The sequence below is a fragment of the Schistocerca serialis genome, chromosome 3 (assembly GCF_023864345.2).
Source record: "Schistocerca serialis cubense isolate TAMUIC-IGC-003099 chromosome 3, iqSchSeri2.2, whole genome shotgun sequence".
In the NCBI taxonomy this organism is placed as follows: Eukaryota; Metazoa; Arthropoda; class Insecta; order Orthoptera; family Acrididae; genus Schistocerca; species Schistocerca serialis.
The window spans coordinates 886,928,233-886,940,973 of NC_064640.1; the positions used below are offsets into that span (position 1 = coordinate 886,928,233).

General features: G+C 47.6%; 1 protein-coding gene across 1 annotated transcript in view; it reads right to left on the reverse strand.

Moving 5' to 3' along the window:
- Positions 1–10,233, reverse strand: part of LOC126471298 (uncharacterized) — a 146,589-nt gene extending 136,356 nt beyond the window's left edge. Inside the window, exon 1 of the mRNA XM_050099418.1 lies at positions 10,159–10,233. The gene's annotated coding sequence lies outside the window, so the exon portion shown is untranslated. The remainder of the gene's footprint in view (positions 1–10,158) is intronic.
- Positions 10,234–12,741: the final 2,508 nt, after the last annotated feature.

Sequence of the window (12,741 nt, forward strand, 5' to 3'; positions counted from 1 at the left end):
CTGAACACCTATGATAAGGTACGAAAAAAAAGCTTTTTGAGTTTCCCGTTCATCAAAAAAAATCTTTGTATATGTTTATTAGTTTCAGAAACCTAGACGTGACAAATGGGATGATTCTTTTTGATATACCCTGTACTACATAAATGTAGTAAATGGAGGATTATCGGTAGTATCAGTAGAATTGGAAGGGGAAGAAACCTAAATCAGTGTGTAAGAGTGAAAACGGGAGCCGACGACTGCTCTTTGCTTTTTGCTTGTTTAGTTGTTTGTTCTTCACATAAATAGTCCAGTGTGTATTTTATATTTTTATTGAATATAAATTGCATTTATAAGTAACAAAATTTGTTGTTTGAGTAACATCTGTGTTTTAATGTAACCAAGGCAATTATTTTTGACGCAAGGGCGGTTTAAATCCACAAACATAACAAAATTTACAGGATTATTGTTATTATTCTCTTCTCAGAGAATATTCTTCATCGCGATCTAAGGCAAGCGTTTCTTGTTATTATTGAAATATGTGAAAGTTTTCTTGAACAATAGAAACATGTGTTTTGAAGCTATATTTGATATATTTTTGCTTTGTGTTTTTTTTATCTTTTTGTTGAGGAACTTGCGGTTTCTAGCACTATATGATAAATCTGCGTGGTTTTCTTTATTTCTACAACAACATCCCTCTGTTTCATGTTACAGACAGACAATTTTCGCATAGAACCTCAATACAACATCGACAGTTTCAGTTTTGCTGTAGATACCGTTTATTCTTAAGTAGCAGACAGTACGATAACTATGCTGAACAAAAATGTTCCGTAGGTTGCCCGGCCCTTTATACACTGAAGCGCCAAAGAAAGTGATATAGGCATGCGTATTCAGATATAGAGCATGTAAACAGGCAGGAAACGGCGCTGCGGTCGGCAACGCCTGTATACGAAAAATGTCTGGCGCAGTTGTTTGGTTTGATTTGATTTGGGGGAGGAGACCAAACAGCGATGTCACCGGTCTCGTCGGATTAAGGAAGGATGGGAAAGGAAGTGGGCCGTGCCCTGTCAAAGGAACCATCCCGGCATTTGCCGGGAGCGATTTAGGGAAGTCACGGAAAACCTAAATCAGGATGGCCGGACGCGGGATTGAACCGTCGTCCTCCCGAATGCGAGTCCAGTGTGCTAACCACTGCGCCACCTCGCTCAGTTGCGCAATTGTTAGATCGGTTACTGCTGCTGCAATGGCAGGTTACCATGATTTAACTGAGTTTCAACGTAGTGCTATAGTCGGCGCACCAGCGATGGGACACACCATCTCCGAGATAGCGATGAAGTGAGGATTTTTCCGTACGATCGTTTCACGAATATACCGTGAATATCAGGAATCCGGTAAAACATCAAATCTCTGACATCGCTGCGGCCGCAAAAAGATCCTGCAAGAACGGGACCAACAACGACTGAAAAAAATCGTTCAAAGTGACAGAAGTGCAACCCTTCAGCAAATTACTGCAGATTTCAATGGTGGGCCACTAACAAGTGTCAGCGTGCGAACCATTCAATGAAACATCATCGATATGGGCTTTCGGAACCGAAGTCCCACTCTTATACTGTAGATGACTGCACGACACAAAGCTTTACGCCTCACCTGGGGCCATCAACACTGACACTCCCCCCTGCGGGTCCGGGGATTAGAATAGGCCCGAGGTATTCCTGCATTTCGTAAGAGGCGACTAAAAGGAGACCCTCCCCTCAAGGGGGTAGTTAGCGCCTGCGTCCGGAGACGGACGGTTCCACCACCTCTATTTGCGGTCATTTTGCTTTTTCACTTCTTCTCGTTTCTTCCTTCCTTTGGTTGGTTCAAAATGGTTCAAATGGCTCTGAGCACTATGGGACTTAACATCTGTGGTCATCAGTCCCCTAGAACTTAGAACTACTTAAACCTAACTAACCTAAGGACATCACACACATCCATGCCCGAGGCAGGATTCGAACCTGCGACCGTAGCAGTCCCGCGGTTCCGGACTGAGCGCCTAGAACCGCTAGACCACCGCGGCCGGCTTGGTTGGTTCCTTTCTTTGCTCTTCTCCATCTCACTGTCTTCCTTACTCTTTCCCTTGTCTTCTTCTCCTTGCCTTCTCATTGCCTTCTTCTCATTGCCTTCTCTAGTCTCCACCTCGGCGTTTGAGACAGTCTGTCCTCTCTCCCTCTCTCTCTTCTTTTTCCTCTTCTTCCTTCCTCCCTGTGCGCGCCTGAAGGCCGACCCACGCGTTCGCACACGTAGCCGGTGACGGGGTAACGCGTAATTCCCCGCCCTGGGTAGACAAGTAAGGCACGCGCGTACCCCCTGGTAAAGGCCAGGCCCAGGGAGGGGTGATTGCCTGAGCTGATACCTTCTGACCATGCCGATTGGTCCCTCCGTCTGTTTCTCGGGAGGTGTGACCTGAGGTGTAAACATTCACCTAAGGCGGGAGTGCCCTCTGAGAGGGTCCCCACAAGGAAGGAGCGCGCCATCGGAGACGCTGGCAATCATGGGCGATTCCTCCGCAATGGATTTCTCTTCTTCTTCTCTCTCGACTTCTGCCCATAAACGGAAACTTGACCAGCCACCAGTGACAAAAGTACTACCGCCTGCCCCACAGTTCCTCGTCGTTTCTCGATCTGAGAACGGAAAGGACTTTTCCTCTGTCAACCCTTTCGTTATCCAGAAGGGCGTAGATGCCATAGCCGGAACTGTTAAGTCTTGTACCAGCTTGCGTAATGGCACCTTGTTACTAGAAACTGAGAGCGCCTTTCAGGCACAAAAGCTGCTTCGAGCCACACTCCTGTACACGTTCCCTGTCCGGGTGGAGGCTCACCGAACTTTGAATTCGTCTCGTGGTGTGGTTTATACTAGATCACTCGACGGATTGACTGACTAGGAGATTCAGTCTTTCCGCGCTGAGCAGGGCGTGACGGCTCTCCATAGGGTGATGAAAAAGGTCAACAATGACCTTGTACCGACCCAGACACTTTTCTTGACCTTTGACAGTGTTCAGCTGCCGTCGCATATCAAAGCAGGCTACGAGGTTATTTCTGTTCGCCCCTATGTCCCGACACCTACGCGCTGCTACCAGTGTCAGCGTTTTAATCACACTCGCCAGTCTTGTTCCAATGCGGCTAAATGTGTCACTTGTGGCAGGGATGCCCATGGGGGTGACTGTCCACCTCCGTCTCCTCGTTGTGTGAACTGTCAGGGTGACCATGCAGCGTCCTCCCGCGACTGTCCCATCTACAAGGAAGAACGCTGTATCCAAGAAATTCGGGTCAAAGAGGAAGTGTCCACCTCGGCTGCTCGCTAGCTATTTGCTAGTAGGAAGCCCACGCTGCTCCCAGCGGGAAAATACAGTTCTGTCTTCGCCTCTCCTCGGACTACCAGGGAGGTGGCGACGCAGACATGCGATCTGACCTTCAGCACCACGGTCGTCCGTTCGGCCAGTGCTAAGATCGCGCGGTCGACGTCTCCTCTTCCTCCCGTCACCCCTCCAACACAAGCACCTTCATCAGCTTCTGCCAAGACGAAGACCCAGAAGTCAGATGCACGGGCCTTCAAGAAGGAACCGTCCCGTGCAGACTTCCTACGTACCTCGAACTCCCAGCCGTCGACCAGTACTTCCACTAAAAGACCTTCCAAGAAGGCTCATAGGAAGCACATTTCTCCTTCTCCGCCACGGCGCATTTCCTCTCCTGCGCCACCCAGCGGTTGCCGCCCCAGGCCGTCATCCGTTTCGCCTGGCCGCACCGCTGGTAGCCGAACATCTGGCCGTCCACCGGCGGAGGAAGCTCCTCCTCCCGGCCATCTTAACGAGATGGCCGATGAACCAATAGAACCAATGGACGATGACTGTCCGCCTACTGATAGCGGCGGCAGTACTCGCTCGAAGCCAGGCCCTCAGCGGCCTTCACGGTGACCCCTTCTTTCCTCTTCCTTTTCTTCTCACGATGGCACTTATTCACTGGAATATTCGCACCATTCGCTCTAACCGAGAGGACTTGAAGTTGCTGCTCCGCTTGCACCGTCCGCTCGTCGTCGCCCTCCAGGAAACGAAGCTACGCCCATGCGATCACATTGCCTTGGCACACTACACCTCTGTGCGTTTTGACCTACCCACTGTGGTAGGTATTCCGGCTCATGGAGGGGTTATGTTGCTGGTCCGGGATGATATTTACTACGATCCCCTCACATTGCACACCGGCCTGCAGGCAGTTGCCGTCCGAATTACTCTCCCCACTTTTACATTTTCTATTTGTACCGTTTACACTCCATGGTCGTCTGCCGTTACCAGGGCAGACATGATGCAACTTATTGCTCAGCTACCTGCACCATTTTTGTTAACTGGAGACTTCAGTGCCCACCATCCCCTTTGGGGCTATCCAGCATTCTGCCCGAGGGGCTCCCTGTTAGCAGACCTTTTCAACCAGCTCAATCTTGTCTGCCTCAATACTGGCGCCCCTACTTTCCTTTCGGACACATCTCACACCTATTCCCATTTAGACCTCTCTATATGTACTACCCAACTTGCACGCCGGTTTGAGTGGTATGCCCTTTCTGATACATATTCGAGCGACCACTTCCCGCGTGTCATCCATCTCCTGCATCATACCCCCTCTCCGTGCTCAGCTAGTTGGAACATCTCCAAAGCCGACTGGGGGTTCTTCTCTTCCAGGGCGACCTTTCAGGATCAAACCTTCACAAGCTGCGATAGTCAGGTCGCACACCTCACGGAAGTCATTCTCACTGCTGCTGAATATTCCATCCCTCACATTACTTCTTCTCCACGTCGCGTACCGGTCCCCTGGTGGACCGCAGCATGTAGCGACGTTTTACGTGCTCGTCGACGTGCTTTACGCACCTTTAAACGCCACCCTACAGTGGCGAATTGTATCACTTATAAACGAATATATGCGCAGTGCCGCCGTATTATTAAAGAAAGCAAGAAAGCCAGCTGGGCTGCTTTCACAAGCACCTGCAACAGTTTTACTCCTTCTTCTGTTGTCTGGGGTAGCCTGCGCCGTCTATCTGGCACTAAAGTCCACTCACCAGTTTCTGGCTTGATGGTCGCGAATGACGTCCTTGTGGCCCCTGAGGATATCTCCAATGCCTTCGGCCGCTTTTTCGCAGAGGTTTCGAGCTCCGCTCATTACCACCCTGCCTTCCTCCCCCGAAAACAGGCAGAGGAGACTAGGCCACCTAACTTCCGCTCCTCGAATCGTGAAAGTTATAATGCCCCTTTCACCATGCGGGAACTCGAAAATGCACTTGCCCGGTCACGGTCCTCCGCTCCAGGGCCTGATTCTATTCATATTTAGATGCTGAAGAACCTTTCTCCTGCGGGTAAAGGTTTCCTTCTTCGCACTTATAATCGCATCTGGATTGAGGGACATGTTCTCGCATGCTGGCGCGAGTCTGTTGTTGTACCGATTCCTAAGCCGGGGAAGGACAAGCACTTGCCTTCCAGTTATCGATCCATCTCGCTTACCAGCTGTGTCTGTAAGGTGATGGAGCGAATGGTTAAATCTCGTTTGGTTTGGCTGCTCGAATCTCGGCGCCTACTTACCAGTGTACAATGTGGATTTCGTAGGCGCCGCTCTGCTGTTGACCATCTGGTTACCTTGTCGACCTTCATTATGAATAACTTCTTGCGGAAGCGCCCGACCGCGGCTGTATTCTTTGATTTGGAGAAGGCTTACGACACCTGTTGGAGGCGGGCATTCTCCGCACCATGCATACATGGGGCCTTCGCGGTCGCCTCCCTCTTTTTATTCGTTCCTTTTTAATGGATCGACAGTCCTGTCAGACACCTTTCGCCAGGAGAATGGGGTGCCACAGGGCTCAGTTTTGAGCGTCGCTCTCTTCGCCATAGCGATCAATCCAATAATGGATTGCCTCCCAGCTGATGTATCAGGCTCCCTTTTCGTGGACGATTTTACAATCTATTGCAGCGCGCAGCGTACATGTTTCCTGGAGCGCTGTCTTCAGCGTTCTCTTGACCATCTTTACTCCTGGAGTGTCGCCAATGGCTTCCATTTTTCTGCCGAGAAGACGGTCTGTATTAACTTCTGGCGCTACAAAGAGTTTCTCCCACCGTTCATATGACTCGGTCCCGTTGCTCTCCCATTCATGGAGACAACAAAATTTTTAGGTCTCACATTTGACAGGAAACTTAGCTGGTCTCCACATGTGTCTTATTTGGCTGCCCGTTGTACCCGTTCTCTAAATGTCCTCCGTGTTCTCAGTGGTATGTCGTGGGGAGCGGATCGAACCGTCCTATATCGCCTATATCGGTCGATCGTCCGCTCAAAGCTGGATTATGGGAGCTTCGTATACTCCTCTGCACGGCCGTCCATCTTACGCCGCCTCAACTCCGTACAACATCGGGGTTTACGTCTTGCGATCGGAGCATTTTATACTAGTCCCGTCGAGAGTCTTCATGCTGAAGCCGGTGAATTGCCACTGCCCTACCGGCGCGATATACTGCTTTGTCGGTATGCCTGTCGGCTACTGTCAATGCCCGACCACCCGTATTATCGTTCCTTTTTTGACGACTCTCTCGATCGTCAATACGGGTTGTATGTCTCTGCCCTGCTACCCCCTGGAGTTCGCTTTCGTCGCCTCCTTCAACACCTTGATTTTTCACTCCCTGCAACCTTTAGAGTGGGCGAGAGCCACACGCCACCTTGGCTCCAGGCTCAGGATCGCGTTCACCTTGACCTCAGCTCGCTCCCAAAGGAGGTTACCCCCGGTTCGGTATATCGCTCCCGTTTTGTCGAACTTCGTTCGAAGTTCATTAATATGACCTTCATTTATACAGATGGCTCTAAGACCAATGACGGGGTCGGTTGTTCTTTTATTGTCGGGGCACAAAGTTTCAAATACCGGCTCCATGTCCATTGTTCGGTCTTCACAGCTGAGCTCTTTGCCCTCTACCAGGCTGTTCTTTACATCTGCCGCCACCGACATTCTGCTTATGTCATCTGCTCCGATTCCCTGAGCGCCGTCCAGAGCCTCAGTGATCCGTATCCGGTTCACCCTTTCGTGCACTGGATCCAACGCTCTCTTCAGCAGCTGGTGGACGACGGTTCTCCGGTTAGCTTTATGTGGCTTCCTGGCCATGTCGGTATCCCTGGGAACGAAGCTGCAGATGCCGCGGCCAAGGCTGCGGTCCTCCAGCCTCGGACAGCTTCTTGTTGTGTCCCTTCATCAGATTGTAGCGGTGTCATTTGTCGGCGCATTTTATCGCTGTGGCATGCCGATTGGGTTGCACTTACAGACAACAAGCTTCGGGCCTTGAAACCTCTTCCCGCTGCTTGGACGTCCTCCTCACGCCCCTCTCGGCGGGAGGAGGTAGTTTTGGCCCGGTTACGAATTGGACACTGCCGGTTCAGCCATCGCCATCTGCTGACGGCTGCGCCGGCGCCGTTCTGCCCATGTGGGCAATTGCTGACGGTCCGCCACATTTTAATGTCCTGTCCGGATTTTACTGCACTGCGTCTTGATCTTGGCCTGCCATGTACTCTCGATGCCATTTTAGCGGATGACCCAGGAGCAGCTGTTCGCGTTCTTTGTTTTATCAAATTAACCAACCTGTCTAAGGACATTTGATTATGCTGTTTTTTTAATCTTATGCCTGTCGATCTTTTATCGTGTTTTCCCTTTTAGTTGCTGTTTTAAACTTGTGCCTCGCGGTGAATTCCTAACGTAATCTGGGCGCTAATGACCGTTGAAGTTGTGCGCCCTAAAACCACAAAAAAAAAAAAACTAACACTGGACTGTTGATGACTGGAAACATTATTGCCTGGTCGCACGAGTCTCGTTTCAAATTGTATTGAGTGGATCGAGAGTACGCGTGTGCAGACAACCTTACGAAGTCATGGACCCTGCATGCCATCAGAGGAAACTGTTCAAGCTGGTGGAGGCTTTGTAATGATGTGGGGCGTGTACAGTTGGAGTGATGTGGGACCGCTGATATGTCTAGATACGACTCTGACAGGTAACACGTATGTAAGCATCCTGTCTGATTCCCTGCATCCATTCATGTCCATTGTGCATTCCGACGGACTTGGGCAATTCCAGATGGACAGTGCGACATCCCACACGTCAAGACTTGCTAGAGAGTGGTTCCAAGAACACTCTTCTGAGTTTAAACACTTCCGCTGGCCACCAAACTCCCCATACATGAACATTACGTATTCAGTATGTCTTGCAAGGTGCTGTTCAGAAGTGATCTCCACCCCCTCGTACTTGGATTTATGGACAGTCTTGCAGGATTGATGGTGTCAATTCCCTCCAGCACTACTTCAGACATTAGTCGAGTCCATGCCACGCCGTGTTGCGGCACTTCTGCGTGCTCGCGGGGGTCCTACACGATATTAGAGAGGTGTACCAGTTTCTTTGGCTCTTCAGTGTATATCCTCACTCAGTTTCTAGACGGTTCCCCCACTTCCGGTCTTTTTTTTAGAAATCTAGTAAGACACTGAGCACATATGTAAAGAAAGCCATCGATATGAGGTAACGCCCAATAGGTATGCAGTACACCCAATGTACAGGTAACGTGGGGTACGACTTTAACTGGCCAAAGCCACAAGGAAAATTACCATAGCCTACGCGTACTTCTGGTAGTCTCCGGTAGCCTACTACAGTGTTACAGCTCTAGTTGTAATATAATTGAAACGTAACACCTATACAGAGATATTCGTGTAACATTTCCCACCTATTACAGTGAAAGATTATTTGTGCTTAACTTTCAAGATTTGGTCTCCTTAAAAATTAGTGTATTTTTGCCACTAATCAGTTATTACTTTACAGTGATTCAATAAGGCCAACGTTTCGTAATAAATAAATACTAGTGGAACAATATCTATATGTGGGGTTTTTACCCATAGATATGAAAGTGTTCTTCCTCGGAAAGATAAAAACGTACATTAACAAGAAGCATGCATTTAGTTTGTACAGTGACATTCTGATTCTGAGATAAGTTTTCAGATTGCTGTCACTGTTGTTCAAATATACGTTGAAGAATGAAGAAAGCGAAATAAATTGTCGGAGGGGTAATAAATGTAAAAGGCAAGCAGACCACCAACGGTAAGGTGGGCTGGGACTTTGTGAGACGTAGGAGGGCTCTTGAAAGGAATGAACTGCATACTTAGCACAGAATACAGTTTCAATACACAGAGATCTAAAAACGTTTTCCATATTTTTACAGGTGGTAGTATGGACCAAAAGAAGACAGATACGACGAGGAAAAGTGGTCTCTAAAATGCATAGCAAAGAGTTGTGAGCACTTGCACGTCTTCGTTAACGTGAAACAAATCTCGTCTACTGAGCATATACTCGCAGCTCCTGATGTAAGTTTTTCAGAGCCCATGTTTATTGGACATTTTTGTCTTGTTTGGTTTCATATTAACACCTCTCAAAAATATGGAATACTTTTTTAACTCCCTGTATACAAATCAAAGAGAAAGGTGATGAAAAGTATCAGGAAGAAGAATAACGATTTACTTAACGTCAACACAAGAGAGTACACGTTCGTGGAGCACATGCTACGACCTCCTCGATTGTTAATTTGATTCTGGAAGATGCAGAAGAGGATATTTGGTGTAGTAGTGAAGCAGAGATGAAAATATTAACAAAAGATAGGGAATGAAGATGCAGGCAGTATGAAACCGATTGGAAGACTAACTTGCACAGTTTCTGTAGTGTGCCTTACTAAACGGGAAAGTACAAAAATAATATATACCGCGCAACACTAGGGAAAAGTTTGATTATAAATATTTAGCTAGGAGGAACCGGATTTAAAGCTTATTTCAACAATCCAGTTTTCGACTGGCCACCGTCCCATCCTTTGAAACAGAACTATTCGTTGCCTTAAATAGCTTCCGTCGGATTTAATTCTTTATTCGATTGTCCAGATTCAGTATTTACATGGTTTCGCTAACTCAGGGAAACAGCAAGCGGGGACTATTCTGTAATCAAGGACACTGAAAATTTCCTTCCTCATCAATGTCCAATATCTCTAACGACCTTGGTGTCGGCACCTTCCCAGATACGACTGCTGCAAAGGAACAATAAATACTACTCTCTAAAAGTTAAGCTTCAGCTGACGCCGTCCTAATCTGTTCAGTGTAATAACGCTGAGGCACTTACTGTGAAATGGTGTACCAGTTATTTCGACGCCGGAAGTTTATTTGTGAGAATCACAGCACTCCAAACACGTCTCAGGGACAGACTGCGTGTAACACAGTCGTTCCCGGGTACTGCAGCAAACCGACACGCAGAGGGCCTAATTATTTATTTAGCGTAATTACGACCCGATCTGATTCTGCTTTAGGAGCGTAACGACCACGCCTCGCATGCAGGACTCCTCTGAAGATATGCAACACGACATATGCATAATTAAAGAGCCAAACCAGTACATGCAATGGAAAACCTATTGTTTTCGTGTTGTATCGCGGCCATTAGGGCTAAACAAAATAGCCGGCCGGAGTGGCTGAGTGGTTCTAAGCGCTTCAGTCTGGAACCGCGCGACCGCTACGGTCGCAGGTTCGAATCCTGCCTCGGGCATGGATATGTGTGATGTCCTTAGGCTAGTAAGGTTTAAGTAGTTCTAAGTTTTAGGGGTCTGATGACCTCAGATGTTAAGTCCCATAGTGCTCAGAGCAATTTGAACCATTTTAAACAAAATAAATAAACAAATTCACTCTTTCTTCCATCAATAACTGACAGACTCTAGAGAACAGAGAGTGACAATCATATGTTTTGTTGATATGATAACGTCAACGGTGGAGGCCATTAAAATCGCATCAGCTTGAAGGATAGCATATTAAGAAATTTTACTTATTGTGCTTATGTAGTAGTGTATAATAGGAGGAAGAATTGTTGAATTCTCAAAATCTGTAGATTATTTTTGAAGTGTAAGGGGTGAGACATACACATTGTAACGGATTTAAGTGCAGATATTTTCATTGGTGACTGAGGACGGGATGCTAGAAAACACTACAGCAGTTTTTATTTCATTTGCAAACTAATAATTCTAGCTATTAGGCGTAGTATGTTTTTAGTTTCGATAGTACTTAGTTTCGACATGTGGTAAGAACAAGCCACTAATGCTTATTTTCCCCTGGGCAGCAGGTCAGGTGTAGAAGTGTTTACAAGGAAGCACATCGGTTAGTCTATACTGACAGGTGTAGTCCACTTAGGGGTGCAGTTACGACTGGGCAAAAAATATCAAGTCGTCAAGTTTGTGACGTGTTTGTGGGACGACTGAGAAAAAAATAACCAACGCACTGACGAGTGTACATATTGAGGTATCACATATAAAAATATCTGCAGTTATAGCCATTAACCCTATATAGTATGCAGAGTTGAAACCTCTGATAGCATAACCGCTCTAACACGCCTGGCAGTCGAGTCGAACTGAGTTTGGATGACAGATACGGGTACGACATTCCATACTGTTTCAGCTGTATGCCACCATTCACCAATCGTAGTGGCTGGTGAGAGGTGGCGTGACAATCTTCCGGCAACCAACTACCAGGTGTTTTCAGTGGGTGAGAGATCTAGAGAATGTGCTGGCCAAGGCAAAGTCGGATATCTTTGTTACGACGTAGGTCAGGAGAGCACAGGCATAATGCGCCCCTGCGTTATTTTATTGAAAGATAATGTCACACAGATTTCGAAATTATGTCACAGTTACCAGCGATAACACGTCAGAAATTAGACGTCTGCTATCAAAATTATTGGCTATGCGAACTGGAAGTTATCGTGTTGTGTACCAAATAGCATTCCATACCATACGCCAGGTGCTGGACCGTTACGACACAGTACAGTAAATCGTCTGAAAAGACCAACTCGCGGCACTCCGGTGGCCAGTATTGTCTTTGGACATACCACTGTCAGTGGGTCTCTTTCTGCTGCCGTGTCGAAGAAAGTCACAATAACGATCGCCGTAGTGATTGGCCGTGATGCACTCTCTGTGTGGATACTTGACTGGCTATACACAAGCACATCTCTTGACTTAACGTACGCAACGTGGCTGCACGGTCCTACAAGGCAGAGTGAACAACACAAGTTTTTAACTCACATTATAGGTTCTGTATGTGGGCATAGTTTGCGATATGGCTAATTTTAAAACACGCATTTACGAGGGTTATTCAGGAAGTAAGGACCGATCGGTAGAGAAATGGAAACCGCAGTGAAACTCCAATGAAGCTTTGCAGAGATGTGTCGGGCAGTGTATCTAGAATGCCACTCGACAGAATCATGTCGCTCTCTTGAGTGCTGAGCGCACAGTAATCACGTAAAGATGCATAGTAAATAGTGTCTCCCTCCACTTAGTCTGCAGCTCGTGGTCTAGTGGCTAGCGTTGCTGCCTCTGGATCACAGGGTCCCGGATTCGATTCCCGACTGGGTTGGGGATTTTTCCCTGCCTGGGATAGTGTAAAAACTGAACTGTGAAAAAATTGGGACTTTGTACGGGCGCTGATGACCGCGCAGTTGAGCGCCTCACAAACCAAACATCATCATCCCTCCACGTACGAGGCCTGGTGGGAGATTTCCCCTGATGTGATGCATCCCACATAACATAACTGTCAGGCATTTCCCTCTTCATAACAAATCTCGTCCGTATTCTGCAGGGGCAACGAAGGTGCTGATGTAGCATTTTCCATGAGAGCAGAGAATTCGCAGAAAGCACAGGCAGAGTTACTATCTATGACGAGGGTATTGGAA